Genomic DNA, 18,805 nt, shown 5'->3' with positions numbered 1-18,805 from the left:
ATATCCAGATGTTTGTCAATTATAAGTTTAATGGTATTCCCATTAATTAATTAAAGTCCACGAACGTTTCTAAGATCTTCTGCCTATATTACATGTCAGTAACTTTCATTATAATAATACAAGGGTCTAAACAGTTACTTTAAAGTCAATTCAACTTTCGCAGAACTTTTATGAGAAATTCAACATAACGTTTATGCAGTCTGAGAAAAATCTAAAGAGACTTGGTATTTGCAGCTAACTATTTGAGAAGCGTAGCTTTTTTATAAATCTTGTTTAAAATTAACTTTGAAACGTAATGAGCAATGCAAGTTTTCTTCACACTTAAACTATTCGCAGTTCCAGGTACGGCGCATAGTATTCAGTTTAATAGAAATTAATTTCCCACTATTTTTAAATTAGTCGCCAATACAGTCCCCAAAAACCCCAACGAAATAACCTGAAACGAGTATAAAATCTCTAATATACTCCATAGACTCCAGCGATCACTAAAATAGTACCAAGTTTGAATTTTCCAACGTGTCACATCTGATTAATTTAGTCCATAGGTATCTAGATATTCTTCTTTTACGTTCTGTCCTTACAGCGCATACTTTATTTCTATTTGGCCGTGGTGCGAGGTGAGTGGCGCGGGAGGAGGGTAGAAGGACACGCGCGGTAGCGTCGCCCCAGCCAGTTGAGGCTGCGACGAACGGGCGCACGCTTGTCGTTACTACGTAACTGAATAAAAATTGTGACCTATCATAGTGTATGTGACGTGATAGTGCCCGCATGCGTTCGGAATTGACCCCCATTGGCTTGTGACCGATCGAGGTTTGTGACTTGTGTTGTGCTTGCGTGCATGTGAATTACGTTTGTGCATCGTACACTACCCCCGGTAAGTTGTGGTTAATAAAATTAGCATAAAAGAATTGTAAATTGTAAATGTAAAGTCGCATTGTCGTGTTACCGACGGATTATAGAGCTTAAGGTTGCGTTAACGTGGAATTATTACCTCTAAGTAAAGGCTTAGTCTTCTAAGGCATGGTAACGATACAGATTAATTGCAGAGGTTATGTTTATATTTTATAAGCGCTAGAATAAAATTCAAATAGATTAAGCCGAATTTGAATAAAACATGAAATCTTTATTGACAATTTAAATAATTCCAGTAGTTATTTTAACTTATTGATGTATTAATTAATTGAGGATAATCATTATAATTTATTTTATATGCACATGCACAAGGTTAAACACATGTTTAACCAGACCGTAATAGAATAAGTGATTTGTCTTTAATTAGTAAGTTTTGCGGATATAAATGTAGAACCAACTATTGACGTGGTTCAGCCATTTTATAATTAACGGACGGGCACATACGAACCGCACGCTTGAATCAGTTTTAGCTACCTGGACATAAAGTTTTTTATATATTTTAATTATAGAACATATAAATGAAAAGGTTTGACCGACTTTGATTTTGACTTTTTACTACATAGCTTTTCAGGAATTAGTACTTCGGTAATTGAATACATTAATCTAATATAATATTAGTGCAATCAAGATTATAATTTAAATATAATGAGATTTTAGTGTATAAGCAAAAAAAAAATACGCTACGTCAAAACGCCTTCCATTAGAAACTATATTGGAATGAATTAAATAAATAATTTTAATAAAATCGATATAAATTATAGAGTTTTTGATATACCAATTCTTTTAAATTTGATGACGTCACAATAGCATATTATCGCAACATAAGAATGTTATGGTATTTATTTTAATATTTAATTGAATTATAATGACTGTATTTTGATATGCTCTATATCACATATATCTATCTCAAGAGATTAAAGGGAAAGGTACTATAAGTCATTTACTTACACTTCTAACACAAGAAATGCTTAAACCAATATGAAAATAAAACACGAACTTGTTAAATAATCGTACATCAGTTTTATGATGAAATATTAATTTAATTATCATGCGATATTCATTTTTACTTCTTCAAATGATATCATCATCAATTTATTAAATTAATTTGATGATGCTGTCAATATTATCAGAAATACTTTCTGATTACAAAATTATACTTAACGGTATAATAATTTTTGCACTTTGTAGAGGTTTATATGTTATAAGAAATTTGATACAATCTAATATCAATATAATTCACAATCGAAATTTTCATTGGACTACAATTTTGTTAATTTTTTTTGGAATAGGTTATATTTTTTATAAGATATTAAAGTTCATATATTTTATAAAACATTATACTATTAAGTTTGAAAAGTTCATTAAATTAATAAACGCACACACACAGAGCCATATACAAAACTAGCCATAAACGAATTATTTAAATAGTTTCATAAATTAGATGTATTTTTTTAATTAATGATGTTACTGTTTTGTATATTTAATTAAGGAAATACATTCATGTTAATTTAAAAAACAAGCATCTACTTATGAACAGACTTCATTTCAGCAGACATGTGGATTTCAAAAACTTGATAAATCGTGGCGAGACATATTTGGATCAATACTACCCAGCGAATAAAGTTGTTTGCCAATTATAAATCGGAATTACGTATTTGGATATTAAACTTTAACTTTCAAAATAATATAACCAAAGAAATATATTCGACAAAAAAATTGCGACAGAGTTACTGATGATATTATTGATAATATTTAAAGTATTTAACATATTAAATATAACATTGGCTTATCTGGAAGAGGTGGCTAATTAGCCATAACTCCGCCCCTTGTACAACACATAAAATAATAGGTTATATTTTTGTTTTATTTTAATTTTTTATATATCCAATCCTAAGATTTCTGTATTTTCGTTTTTGATGTACAATAAATTATATTAACAATAAATATTACAACAATAATAAAATATCAAAATTCAATATACAATAAATGCTCCAGCGTAAGTTATTGCACGCATCGCTGAATGGAAACTCTTAAAGGTGCTACAAAATAACCTTCACAACATATTGTGATAAAAATAACTTATTATTGATTTTTAAAATATTTACGGCTTATTTTATAGAAAAGTGTATTTTCATGTAACTGCGTCTCATACGTTAAAGATTATTAAGTGAATACTAGACTATTGAGATATTTTTATGTTTAATTTCCTTTCGCCTTTAATAATAATGGATCAAGTTTTCTCAATTTTGATTGTTGTTTTGTTAACATGGTTTTATTTAAACTAAAAGATCATATATTGGTTCATCAATCTACTTTTTGTAAAGTAACCATTTAAGTCAGGGAGTTTTTAGGTTAAGTGTTAAGACATGGAAATAATATCCAGAAACGAATAAAATCTTCTTCACCAATAGTAAATATATTTAAGCGAACATTGTACAGCATGCGTTTTTATCCAAGCATAAACGTTGTTCATTGAAGTATTTATGAAAATTATATGAATGAATAAATAACATTATATTTTTTGACAACCTAAGCTGAGGTTATTTAATGCGCCATCATGTTTGCAATGTTAATATAGTAATGAGAGGAAAAAGATGATACTTTAAAAACGAAATAAAGTTATTAAAACATTCTAAAACCAGTATTTTCTTTATGTTTTCAATACAAACAACAACTAAATACGAATTTTCCTGAAATCGACTCGCAAGGGAGACGATTGGGGTAGTTTAGTAAGTTAAGTAACTTTCTCATTGAAACTACATAACCTAACAACTTGAACTTTGGTATATTTACTAAAATACATAAGCATTTACGAAAAACTAATCGAACGAAGTAGTTTGTTAAAGCAATTTTCAAGAAGTTAACCCGAGTGGATTAATTCATTGAAATCTTAATAAATTTTAATGATCATAGAAATAGTTCTACAGAAATCTTATGCCCATAGAGCATAAATCTTCGAGTTGAGAGAGTAATAATCTCTGATAATATGAATTATTGTCATATTAAATTATAATAAGATGGATTATATAAATGCTCACATCACCTTTCACGTAACGTAATATTGCAAAGTGTGAGCTAAGGCTTAGTAATTATATTAACATATTTATCGCAATGAAAGGGTAGAAAAGTTACAATATTTTAATAAATATAGAGTAGGAATATTAATTCAAGTCGTTATTATGGTTAACAAACCTTGTTTCTCGCCCTGCGTGTGGCCTTGGCTTTAGTGGTTAACTTTCGTAAATATCGATATAAATATTGTATTTAATTATAACGTAGAGCTTATCATCTAAGTAACCCTAGATCAAGGTTATTGATCAGAAGTGAGAGACAGAAAGAAAAAAAGGAGGGAGAAAGAATAGATAAGAATGAATAAATAGTAGCCTTGAAAATGAATTTCAACGAAATTATAATTTTGTATTTAAATGAATTGAATTATAAAATTGAACGATTCAATTTATAAAGAATCAAAAAAAAAAGTAAAGACCACTTAAAAACTGATATTATGTTTAATAATTACTAAAATTTCATCGATTAATTTCTCAAAGCGTTGCGATTGAATTTCAGAATTTCAAACTAGCCTCAAGTTAATTATAAGTTTTCTGAACACCAACCGCAAGTCTTTAACGAGCTTCATTGCCTGGGATTATTCAAATTATGATAAATTGTTGATGATATAATAATCCAGTATCATTAATCACTATACAGATGAAATGTATAATTTAATATGTTCCTTTGACTTTGAAAATATATGTGAAAGATAATTTCACAAATATTTAGATTAAGATTTCATAAAATATAAATATGCTTTATTCAAGCATGTTTTAAAAATCCTAATTAAATAAATTATATTGTCAAAGACCGCTTTGCTTTTGAATTTTACACTATTATATTAAATGTAATCTACCGAGAAAAACCTGCGAAAATGTCAAAAATGACTTTTTAGTATATGTTGTTGTATTAATATATTCGTACATAAGACTGTATTAGAATTATATGCTTAGTCTATTATGAGTTACAACTTAAGTTGAGAATTGAAAGTTAATATTATAAATATAAAAGCTTGGATGGATGCATTGGTTACTTAATTATACAAGAGTGACTGAACGCATATGAATTAAATTTGACACAGTGATAGATAGCCTGGAATAGAACATAGGTTATTTTTTATCCAGGAAATCTAACTAAAATCTAAAATTTGCTCCTACCTCTCGCACGCTGTGCAGCCGCGGGTAGCAACTAGTCCATTAAATATCAGTAATAGTTATTTAGTTAACAAAATAGCTCTTCATTTGGTTAATTAAAATATAACAACGTTAATAGCTGTTTTTGTGTGTTGCTCTGAAATTAGCATATCGTTAAAATGAGTCGAATAAATATAGGCAGAAGCGCTGTACTCATTAAGTACATTGAAACTACGAAAACTTTTTAAAACTCGTTTGAAAACAGAAGGTTATACGTGTTCAAGTTACAGTTTGTGACATTAAGCGCAGTTGAGCGTTAATGAGGAAGCACTAACAATTGCAGTCCAAAGTTTATCTATAGTTACCGACCGTAACATCTTATTTAAAAATATCGAATTGCAGATATTCTGTTTTCTTTTAATAATAATAATTTAATACTTTGATTTTTTTAAACTTTGATGATATACATACATTTTTATGCTACTTGCTTATTATTTTAAAAAATACGTACTTATATTGTTTTTAAAAAGCAGCTTTTTTATTCTAGCTTGTGATTCGAGTAAATATACTTAACAGCATATTATATATACATTATTAATAGTTTCTACCCATGGGCTCGCAAGCTATATAAGAATTTCGCGTTATATAAGTATTAGGTCATTCATCTTAATCAGTCATGGAAACTGATTCAATAATAACAAACAATAATTTTAAATAAAAGGATAATTAATTTCTATATAATTTTCCATTTCATTTATTACATTTCAAATAATAATAATTACAACTACGGTAGCCATTCTCTAGAGATATGTCATACAACTGTGCTATTCTTTCTATTACTATTATTGTTCTTTCACTGTCAAAGTACGATAGAACGTTTATTCAGACACGACCAGCCGAGGATTTGAGGCGCGGAATGTTTTTAAGTGTTATTCGTTGACTGGCTTATGTTACGTTACGGAACTGGCTCTGACAGACTTCCCCGACGAAAAAACTCAATAAAGAATTTATTGGCCCAATCTAGAGTTCGAATGTAGGCCCTAAGGGTCTTTACAAATAAGAAATGTGAATGTTTTTTGGTATATTTTTGTAATTTAACTTGTATATTTTATATATGTACTATGACTATGAATGGGTTCATGTTTTGTTTAAAACAAATATTTATTCGGGTCACGAGTATTTGTCTGGGTATTTGTAGCCTAAACACATGTGTACTATAGATGTGCTACAAAACTATCAACCTTTATTTTACTAGTTAGCCAACATATTTGCTATTCACGAAAAATCTTGTTCTTAGGTATTACTTTGAGAAGCGATATAACAAATACAGTCCTTTGTTTGTTTTAGGTAACTTTTCAAACAACCAACCCGTCCCGTATATATAGATAATAATAATAAATTTCGTTGAGTCGATACCTCGAGGGTGTATTGATTTATATATCAATTTCTAGTGAGGCATATAACATTATATTTCGTTTAAAATCTTGTCTTATTTGAATTAACATTAAATACTAAGTTTGTCGAATAAAATGCGTAATTTTCATTCGATTGGTTACGATACCTGTGACCGGATCTTTTGAACTGCCGAGACGTGAAATTAAGACAAAAACTTTTAGTACGCTGTATAATTTGTGTTTGATTTTTGACAAATCTATTGAGTGTTTTAAGCTACTGGAGGATTAACACAGTTCACAGTTCAAAATAATGTTAAACATACAAATTTGGTAACCTTTCCTTTGACATACACCCATATTAACACACTACACTAGCTACAATAACTGTATGTAGTCCATCGAAATGTTACATTGACTGAACATTTTCTAGAGGACGCAATTTTATTTGTGCGACATATAGGGGGTGTCAATACAATCTTAACCCCAAGTTTGTGGGGTTGGCGCCTTGTCCTCCGCCCGCCATCTTAAAAAAAGTGGTGGAAACATATTTTTAACTATATCTCCGAAACGATTAATTGTACGGAAAATTTGTAAATATAAACTTAAAATAATAAACTTAAAATTTAAAAAGTTATAAACAAAAAAGTGAGAACATTTGCTCAAAAATTATCTTTTTGGCTTAATAACTTTTTTCTGTTCATTATAGAACAAAATTAGGTCAGAACAAATTTATAGAACATGTCTTTCTGAAAATTTTGATCTATAAATTTTTCATTTTGGTCAATTTTAAATACTGTTACAGCGCTCTAAAGTCGACCAGGTTCATCAATGCTCATGATAACTTAGCCAAAACATCATGTTTACTTTTATGATCTCTAGTTTTCTCAAAAAATCATCTGAAAGTGGATAATTATTCGTTTCATAGCGCCGTGAGTGTACATCTTCCAAAATAAACATTTCAATGGACTAATTTGACATGCCGTCTATAGGCGTTTACACTCCCAGAAAGTGTTAAACTTGCAATTCCAAACTCAATATTGAGCCGAGTTTTTTATGATTGCGGATCTTCACGTTTTTTCAAATTAATAAATATTTTATCCAGCAATTTATAGAATAGAGTGCTGAAGCAATTTACATCTTATTTTTAGAGGGGAGAGTTTTGTCCGTGTAGTTGAAATAAATTATCCATTGCAAATACTGTTAAGACCTTCTGGAATAGTCACCGTATTGTGTCAACTAGCAATGATATGTAGCTAAAGCAATGCTGTATGTACAAAAATCCTTTATAATTTTGCTCTCCATTTATTTAATTAAATTCAATAAGAGCAGGTGCCGCTGCGAAAAAAAGATGAAGCAAAAAAAGATCTAAATATTCGTGTCTTATGTCAAATTACTTTTTTGTCCCATTTGCTAGTAGTGGTGCAAAAAGCTTCATCAAAAGTATAACACCTCGCCTTATTGCCTCCACTGGTGATAGGAGGGCTGGTTCATTTTTTGCCCAGGGGATCGAAATTGCGATTCAACGGGGAAATGCTTCTAGCATCCTTCCCACCATTCCACGCGGTCAGGATTTATACAGTAACTATTTTTAATTCATATTTGTATATATTTAAGCACTTAATGTTATTAATTCTTATGTTAATAAATTTATTACTATTTAATTAAATTCAATTATTATTCTGACGATAGACACAGTCGTTAACGTAACGCAGTTGCAAAAGGTCTTAACATAATTTGAAACACGTAAAATATTGAATTGAAGTGATGTAAATAATCATTAAATAATCACTTGGCCCTCGATCTTTGTTCAAAATCTTAAATAAAAATATTATGAAAATTACATATCATTTATAAAAAGGATCGTGGAATATAAACGATTCGAAATGCGTATTAGCATAATGGCCGCGCTAATGATCATTAATCCATTTTTCAACTCACGTCCGTAGTTGTATAAACAAAGCCATGAAACTTTCATTAGGAATAAATTAACATATTAAATTTATTTAAAACTTATTTTTATCAATGAAAAAGTTCCGTGAATCATGTCCCTTTTTTGTTTTCAGTTTCTAATTTATAACATATTTTTATTACATTGTATATTTTCTAGAAGGATTACATTTAAATCATTTAAAAGATTATAGAATTGTAAAATAGAAATATGAAAGCGGTAAATTAGGCTAAAAATATGAAATACAATAATGTATTTTTAATAAATATTAATCAGCAATGCCTTTAATCAAGCCGTTATTATTACAATATTTCTGTCTCCATTTAGCGTGAGCTTATATTATACCGATAGCCAATGAAATTAATCAACTTTCACTTCGGCGACTCATATGATCCTTGAGTTACTGAGACAACAAAAAATGAGACTAAGTGATACGATTATCTAGATATATATCACCTGTGGCCTAGAGGGTAGAAGACGTGAATCTTAAGCGATGATTCAGAGTTCAAACAAGGGCAAGTACCACTGAACTTTCATGAGCTTAGATTGTTTTTATAATTCATCTCGTGTTCTGTAATTAAAGAAATGGAAACACTTGTCTTGCATGGGGTGGATGAGAATCTGCCCTTCTCCTTAAAATTATATATGTACATTTAAAAACAATAAAGCCTCCGATTTTTTATTAAACATCAACATATTATGTGTTTGCTTTCAAACAACTTTAAACATAACAGCTGCATAATTATATCGATTTCTTAATTATATTTACCTGGGAATAGAAATGTTCATGTTATTTCATTGATGGCTCGATAAAAGCATAACTAACTAATATTTATTCATCTAAGTTATTTAAATTTCATGCTATGTGTCTGAGGAAATCGAAAAAAAAGAATTCGTCGTTTATTATCTGCCTTTTGGTAGTGCTACAGTATATATGTATATGAATACATTACTCGCATTTTTATTTTTCAATCACATTTTTAATTTTCATATTGCGGCTATGACCTAATTACTGAAAAGAAAACCCTTTCAGGGTATCAATAAATACATTTTTAATTACATTTTGTTATAACTAGTATAGCTTCGTTCATGAAATTTCATTAACACAATTTTGATCCAATCACTAGAAATCATTTCACCGTCATAGTGTTAACAGATTCTGCTTTGCTTTAGGCACAAGACCAAAGATTTACACTAAAAAAAAATTAAAAACTAATTAAAAAACTAATTAAACACTAATTAAAAACATTGCAGTGGGCAGATTTCTGAAACCTTCATACACCATCAATACACCGCCAAACATATTATTATGATCTAAGTTTTTTTTTTTTTTCATTTCACAGCTGTTTAAAAAAAATAACAATAAATGTATAATGCAAGCAAAATAAATGCCTATGTTGATGCATCGTTACTTAAGAGCTTCCCTGGTCTAATTTAGATCTGAGATGTCATCACTTTCGTGAATGTAATATCACTGAGTCACTCACTAATCTAACCGAAATGCCGCGGGACATATTAAATATATTGGCTTAGGTTTGAATTTATTTGATGCATTTATTGCTATTGTTGATTGATAATCGTATAGGAACCCGTGACATCCAGTATTGCCGTTTTAAAATATCCTTTGTACGAGAATAGCTGACTACAAATGTGGGTTACGCGGCCCTTGTGTAACGACAAGCGACGCTAACAAGTTTCTCGTGATTGCATAATTGCGTCTAAAGTACTGCATTGTGGCAGATTTTTCTTTTTTTTTTTCATTTTTTAACCAGATTTGGAATTATTTGGACTCGTTAACGAACGAACTTATAATTTTAAGCGTGGAAAACAGTGATAATAGTATAAAGCTGATTAAATTAAATGAGATCTGTGAGTAAAAACATTGAGCTTAATCGTCTGTATTGTTTTATAATGGACTGGCGAGTGTGCCTCTAGATGGTCACCACTGCCCATTAATATAGTTACGGTAAGAAATTTGAATTATTCTTCACGTCACCAATGCGGCACCAACCTTTGTAATCACATGACTCAAATACTTAGTATCCATAGGAAAGGTTTTATTGTTTAAATACAGGCCAGCACCACTGAATTTTCATGTGCTTAATTTGTGTTTATAATTCATCAATGAAAGAAAACATCGTGAGGTAACCTGCATGTGTCTAATTTCAACGAAATTCTGCCAAATGTGTATTCCACCAACCCGCATTGGAGCAGCGTGGTAGAATATGCTCCAAGCCTTCTCCTCAAAGGAAGAGGAGGCCTTAGCCCAGCAGTGGGAAATTTACAGGCTGTTAATGATAATGAAATGACAGTGTCAAGATTATTTGTTGTCTCTTATGGTTGGTATGTGCTATAGTATCAGATTAAACGAAAACCATTGCTAACCAGTAAAATCCAGTTAGATATGAAGACCACCATTTTATTTTGAGCGTTTACTTCTTTTTTTAAAATCAACAATTCAAATTATATGGAAATATAATATTTAGATCAACTTTATATTCTATTTTCTTTTATTTCAGACAATCGTCTTAACATTTATTTCTATTCATCTATTATTTCAATATCAAAAGCCAATAAAATGAAATAAATATATAAAAAATTCAATTATGAATTAAAAACAAACTTGTCTATCGAATTTTGTATACTTTATAAGGGTTTATTTTTATGTCTCGACTCGCGATCCGTGATATTTGAATATAATATTGAATATTCAAAAAATGATGAAAACGTTATTGAAATGTTAATAACTTGATATAGTAACATATTTGCATAACAAAAACTGACGAATATTTGTTCAATTTAAATAACAACATGCTCAGATTGAATTTTTTAGGATTAGTATTTACATGAATAACTTCGCTGATTTAATTCTGAAAGACATATTTTAGTAAACATCGCCTTCGAAGATTATATCAATAATATGTTGTTTTTTTTTACTTTCAAAGTTCGTAATGAGTTATCGCTTCATACAAATCACGCGCCACTTGCTGAACACATTTTGATGAAAAGCGTAATGTATATATTAATAGGTGAAGTAACTTTATACCTTATTTTTCGAAAAAACGTGGGGATATGTATGAAGAAGAGTATGTTAAAGTTTTTAGGGAGAAGGAATGCAGAAGTCTAATATTTATACACACTACCATTCGGTTGACACATACCTACACACACTCATATATAAATATTTAATATGAAATATTCATAGTCTACCTTCACACTAGCAATGACAACACACGCCATTTTTAAATTAAAAATTAATGCCGCTTTTTTGACAATATGTTTTTTTTTCTTTTGCATTTTTAGCATTAGCATTAGCAGCCTGTAAATTTCCCACTGCTGGGCTAAAGGCCTCCTCTCCCTTTGAGGAGAAAGTTTGGAGCATATTCCACCACGCTGCTCCAATGCGGGTTGGCGGAATACACATGTGGCAGAATTTCGTTGAAATTAGACACATGCAGGTTTCCTCACGATGTTTTCCTTCACCGCCGAGCACGAGATGATTTATAAACACAAATTAAGCACACGAAAATTTTGTGGTGCCTGTCTGGGTTTGAACCCGAAATCATCGGTTAAGATGCACGCGTTCTAACCACTGGGCCATCTCGGCTCTGCTTTCTTTCTTTTCTTTCTTTTACAACCATGATAAAATATAGTTCAGTTCTGCCTTATTTTCCGTATCATTTGAATTTACATTACTAGTACTAGTAACTTGTAAATGAAAGACTATTCATAATCATATTTACAAAATTCTTATTTAAATTGACCTAACCTCTAGTTCTAATATAAATATTTAAAGATACATTTAAAAAAAATCAATATTCAATACATACCTCATAGAATGTTGCCAGAAATGTTAGTAGTATTTCGTAGCGGCCATTTTTAATGGACAATAGTCAATTGCAAGTTTGATATAGTTCTGAAGTATGCGTGAAAGCACAATTTCACTCACTGTACACTCAAACTCATAATATGATGGGTTGGCAATCCGTTACCGGACCTAGATGCTACCCAATGGACAGGAGTGCTACTGCCAACTTCTATGGTTCGGGATGCTATTCATAAATTGTTGACGGAAATTCTAGATAATTTTCTTTCTACAGCTTTATAATCTAACTATCTAATTGTAACTGTCAAGTTACTTACTTTAAATACTGCAATCTTAACGTATTATAGAATAGGTTTGACTTAGAACTACAATTTTAGACTTATACAATGACCTATTGCTTTTGAACACCTATTTGAAAAATATATATTAATCTTCAATAAAAAAAAGGTTCAAGAACATTTTGGGACAAAAGCGTTCTGTTGATTTATTCTTCATTACGAGCATGTAAGTAGGGCTGAGCATGCTCGTTTAGGTAAGTACTAGCCATTCTGGTATAATATAAATGTAATAGTAGTTGCGTCCAGTTTGAAGGGTAAGTGAAGGACATAACAGCTTAGTTCTCAAGGTTAGCGATGCGGTATAGCTTAAGAAATTTAGGGATGTGATCAAAAAATAAAAAACAAAATTAGTTTAATGAGTTAGAGGATTATAAATGAATCATTCACAGCTGTATTGATCAGTTAACGGCTCGTCAGTAGCTGTAGAAGTCATTTAACTGAACTTAATCGATATTTAGAATAACTTGGAATATGTCCGATATGAATTCATTTCCTAAGAAAAATATACGATGGAACATCCTTTGATTTTGCTGATAAGTATGTGTCTTATTACTTGACAAACGTTTTGACTGTAGTTTAATTTATGATAGCGTAACTATAGCCTTCCAGAAACACAAAATGGAATTTGGCATAGATTCTAAACTAAAATTTAATAGGCATGTCAACTAGCATAATGAATAAATGAGCTGAAACAAATACTGTTTTAATAGATATTGGGTTTGAAGTTTTTCATTAATAAAGTTTCGCATGGATTTGAGTTAGTATTTATGATTTAATGACATATATTTAGTTTGTTTTTATTTTTGTTTATTTATCAATAGCGAAAAATTGGTTTTGTTTTCGTATCGTACTTTAAATTAAAACTGTGTTATTGAAATGAATAATTTTATTACGCGTATCAACGCTATGGTGTTTCCATAATAAATAATTCTTCAACTGGCACAAAGCCATTTGACTCGCTCGTTTTATATGACTCTATAAAACGTTATATTTCTTCCAAAAAGGAAATCGGCATATATTTTGAAAAGCGAAATAAAAAAATAAGTTGTTAGTAAGTATTAGGAACAATGAATGGATAAGTAACATTTTATGGTTTCGAATCCAATATACCTTCAGTAATAAGACGAGTGAGTCATTTATCAAACGTCATTGAGGAAAAAATACATCGTAAAGAAGCTTAAGCTTGGAATCCTGAAGCGTATAAAAACCCTGATGAACGGGGAAGACAACCATTGTGCACAAGATTTATTGGTTCATACTACAATATACGCAAAGTGAATAAAACAAAAAAAAATCGATATTGCCCCGTGGTTGACAAACTGCCTAACGATTCAAACATGGAACGATTCTAATAAAGAACGAAATTGGAATAGGTTGGGGCACCGCGTAGGGAATTGAGGTGCAAATATTTTGTGTAATCATATCGACTATTTTAGATACGAAAACGTTCATTTTTTTAGTATTAATAAATACTATAACATTTGAATATTTCCATTGCTATTTAAAGTAAAACCTTTGTGAAAATAAAATTGATTAAATTAATTCATTCTGTATAACTAAAGTCGCTTACATCATAAAGTATCGATGTTGTTATACAGATTGTACTACTACTAACTAACTACGCGTTTCTCAATTTGACGACCTCCGTGGTCGAGTAGTGTGTGGTATGCCACTCCGAAGTCCCGGGTTCGATTCCCGACTGAGTCGATGTAGAAAAAGTTTATTAATTTTCTACGTTGTCTTGGGTCTGGGTGTTTGTGGTACCTTCGTTACTTCTGATTTTCCACAACACAAGTGCTTTAGCTACTTTCATTGTGATCAGAGTAATGTTGTCCAATATTTATTTATATTTATAATCAAATAAATACTATGGATTATTAACTATTTGACATTTTGATTTACTGACGCGTTGATTAAGAAACGACTTGCCAAAAAGCCAATCACAAGAGGACAAAACCCGAAAAAAAAACATTTGACATTGAATTGAGGGGATATCATTGGTCGAAATCTTGAATAATCTCTGATAAAATCATTATGGTTTTGCGAAATTAATAGGAATAGTGTTGTATTATAAATAAAGATATATTAGCCAAGACATTAGAATTTTTATATGCCTAAGTGTTATTATTGTTAGATAAAGGTAACCAATGTATAAATACCTACTTATATTATAAATGCGTAAGTAACTCTGTCTGTTACCTCATCACGCTTAAATCGCAAAACCAATAATTAAATTTGCTATGAAAATGGTATGACGCCCGGAGAAGGACAAAGCTATGTTTTAATCCCTTACGGGTGTGAGCGAGTGTCGGAAGTTTGTATGGGAAATCAATCAACGTATGTATGGGAGGAAAATGGGGGTTAAGGATCGTGTACTATAAAGTTTTATAAATTTCACGCGGGTATTGTCGCGGCCCGGCTATTTTGCAACTAAATAATTGTTTTTTTTTTTATAAAAATATATACATGTTTTATATTATCATATTGATGTACAGCAATGTACTATATAGTATATGCGCCCCGCACACACAACGGAATAGATATATTCCCTATGTAGGGAGGAGGCATGACGTCAAAGAGAGCTGCATAGCGTTGCCGTCACAACACAGTCAGTCTTATCTCAAGGCTTAACAATAAACGATTCAAAATCAATATTACGTAATATCATATAATTAGAAATAAGTCAGAGATATAATAAGTAAATAGAAATAAAATGTAACCGGCTCCTTACACGACCGTTGGGTCCGATTACATTCGTACGTCGCTCGTCTTCCAGCATATATCAAATAAAACTTTATTTCTAGCGTGTTGTTTCGCACATTCCTGGTATCTACGTGAGCATTAAACACAACATTTATATCAGAACATAAACCATGGTTTATATTTTATATCTATATTCTAAACAAAGTATCGTATACTAGTATATCGATACTAGTAACAGTATTTGAAATTATTTAATATCTTAATAGTATTTTTAAATGCGACTGTTTGACTGAACAGATCAGTGATCAATGAAATTTCGCACAAAAATAGTTTATTGCCGGGATTAGCCAATAGGTTAGAGTTAAAAATAAGTACCGATAGTAGCCGTTTATTTTGTTCTGCGTTCGTGTTATTGTACATTCTTTTATGAATTACCACAAAATTCTCTCCCTTTCACGATATTTATTTATATAAAATACTGTATTGCATGAATACATAAGAGAAACAAAAAAAATAATAAAAAATATTAGATAAATGTTGCGCAAAGACGGTCTTATCGCTTATAGCGATCTCTCACAGACAACCTTTGGTGATAGAAGCTTAGAACGAAAACAGGTAAGCGCAGAAATAGATAGAAAGAGGAGATAATAACTGTAATATAAGAATATTATACTAAAATATGATAATAAACTACACATAAATACATCCCAATATTACACACATAAACGATACATTCACGATAGTGCAAAACAACATAAGAATACGACGTACGAATGCGGTGTGAATTTAAAATAGCAAACATATAAAACTTCCCATTAATGATGTTTGTTAGACAATAATATTTATAATATTATTTATGTAACTCATTTTGATTCTATTTATAGTTTCAAAAACACTCAGTAACCTTTTTAATTTAGCCAAACAAGTGATTAAGTTCAAAATTAAAATTTCCGGTTAGAAAAATTAAATATCAAATCAAATCAAAATCAATTTATTCAAGTAAACTTCACAATGAAGCGGTTTTGAATCGTCGATATTTAAATACTACCACTACTAACGGCAGGTATACTACTAACGGCAGGTATACTACTAACGGAAGGTACCAATCCGGGTAAGCAACAATGAAATTGATTGCTTAATTTGTGTTTATATTACATCTCGTGCACGGTAGGAAAGGAAAACATAGTTGAGAAACCTACACGTGTCAAGTGAAGTTTTGTCACATTGGAGCGTGGTGGAAAACTCTTCTCTCAAAAGTCTTCGTCTAGCAGTTGGACATTTACATTCCGTTACTGTTACTTAGAATCTAATATGATATACTTCTTAAATGAAACATCGACTACGTTCAGAATAATTAAACCATATTATCAAAAAAATGCTTTTGTCTTTAAGGTTAATTTTAGAGAAGACTCTTAGTGAGCTATTTATTGGACAACATCACATACATTACTCTGATCCCAATGTAAGTAGCAAAAGCACTTGTGTTATGGAAAATCAGAAGTAACGACGGTACCACATACACCCAGACCCAAGACAACATAGAAAACTAATGAAGTTTTTCTACATCGACTCGGCCGGGAATCGAACCCGGGACCTCGGAGTGGCGTACCCATGAAAACCGGTGTACACACTCCTCGACCACGGAGGTCGTCAAATCGTCATTTTACAATTTTATCATGTTAATTGAATGTAATACCGTTACAGGTTCGGAATGTGTATTTTACTTTCGAAACCGGCAAGAAATTCAGCATTAGCCTTTATATTTTTTACAATTATACTTACAAGTATCGCTTTTGATATAAAAAAATCGTCTATCTACGTTATTATTAGGATGTAGTAATGTTGATAGCAAGGAGGTAAAAAACAAAGAGTATTTTCTTTTATTTTTAAAGTTAGCTTTATTTTTAGTATGCGGTAAATCAAATATCATCCTTGTATCATGTTATGGTATGCTTATTAAACCCGTTGATGTTGTCCTATCTAATGTAAATGTACTGATACTCATAGCGACCGTTTACATGATCTAGAAGTTGATATATTGCAGCGAATTACAAAAAAGTGGATAGTTAAGAAAAACTCTTACATTTAATCTATACATATAATAAAATTGGAGTGTCTGTTTGTAATATTAAAATAACCGAATGCATATATACGTATACACGGTACATATACCGATTTTTTTTTTTTCAATTTTTGTCTGTCTGTTTGTTCCAGCTAATCTCTGGAATGGCTGGACTGATTTTAACGGGACATTCACAGGTGATAGCTGATGTAATAAGGAGTAACTTAGGCTACAACAATAACTTTTTTTTAAATTCAAATGCGCACGAAGTCGCGGGCCCAGCTAGTAATTCATATATCTGCCAATGTTCATAACTGTTCAAATGGTGTCAAAACTAACTATCACAAAGAGATATACCAAGATCCATTAAATTATATAGATGATTTAGGTGAATGCTACTTTGATTAAATCCCTCTATCTGATCCCCTTTCATAAAGGTATTATTGTAAAACAAAATGCGTAGTTTAAATAGATTACAGTTCACCTTCATATTTCGGCGTCGGGTGTGGCGAGGTTCATAATTTACGTAATATCCTACCCTCCAACCTCATTTCAGTTTACTAAATCCCTAATAGCCGGTTTACATATTTATGTAGTTACAACTCTCCAACAAACAAAATACGCGTTGGAAATATTTAACGTTTCGACGAATTTCAAATGTTAAAGGAATTATTCGAGGTCTAATGGACTTTCTTTCGAGCGTGATGTGTAACTTAACTTTAACAAATTTTGATAAATTTTCTAGATGTCAATGATTTCAGACTTTTCATAGATGTATATACGAGTTCGGTTTAATATTAAACATATAAGTTTTTAATGATATCATAAATATCATGCTTTGTGTCTGTTATTGAGCTGGATCACATCATTCAGACAGAACATTCATATCTCAAAGTAAAAGAAACAGCCTGAAAATATCCCACTGCTGGGCAAAAAGCTAGTTATTTTCTTGATGGGATTAATTGCAATTCGGGTTGGTGAATACATATATGGCATATCCGACCCATGTTATAACGATGTTTTCCCTCAACACTACAGAATAAACTGAAAGGCAAATTAAATATACGAAAACTGAATTTGTTCTGCACATTATTAAATACAGAATTACAAAATATTAATTATATTAGTTGTTGGTCGTGGTTCGTTCACGTTTTAGAGGTTGGTTGTCAGGTATTAGGTATAAAAAAGTAGCCTACATCCTTGGAGTTCAAGCCTGCCTTCATACCGAATTTTATCTAACTTGGTTCTGTGGTTAAAGACAGACAGACAGAGTTTCTTTCGCATTTTTAATATTATTAAGATTTCCGATAGATTAAGTGACGGGTTACTTCGACGGGCGTGCACAAAACTTAGTGTCAGATCAAAACGGCTATGTAGCTTATCAATGTGTCAAATTTTTAAACTATTGCTTATATATACTTATAATGCTTTTTCTAAA

General features: G+C 30.8%; 1 protein-coding gene across 3 annotated transcripts in view; it reads left to right on the top strand.

Annotated features, from left to right (window-relative positions):
* Positions 1-677: 677 nt before the first annotated feature.
* The window catches only part of LOC113397395 (tyrosine-protein phosphatase Lar-like), a 109,916-nt gene continuing 91,788 nt past the window's right edge, over positions 678-18,805 (top strand). For all 3 annotated transcript variants that reach the window (XM_026635715.2, XM_026635714.2, XM_026635713.2), the window contains exon 1: positions 678-874. The gene's annotated coding sequence lies outside the window, so the exon portion shown is untranslated. The remainder of the gene's footprint in view (positions 875-18,805) is intronic.

Source organism: Vanessa tameamea, chromosome 3 (genome assembly GCF_037043105.1).
Source record: "Vanessa tameamea isolate UH-Manoa-2023 chromosome 3, ilVanTame1 primary haplotype, whole genome shotgun sequence".
Taxonomy (NCBI): Eukaryota; Metazoa; Arthropoda; class Insecta; order Lepidoptera; family Nymphalidae; genus Vanessa; species Vanessa tameamea.
The sequence above is the reverse complement of the archived record's forward strand: the minus strand, read 5'-3'. Positions and strand labels throughout refer to the sequence as shown.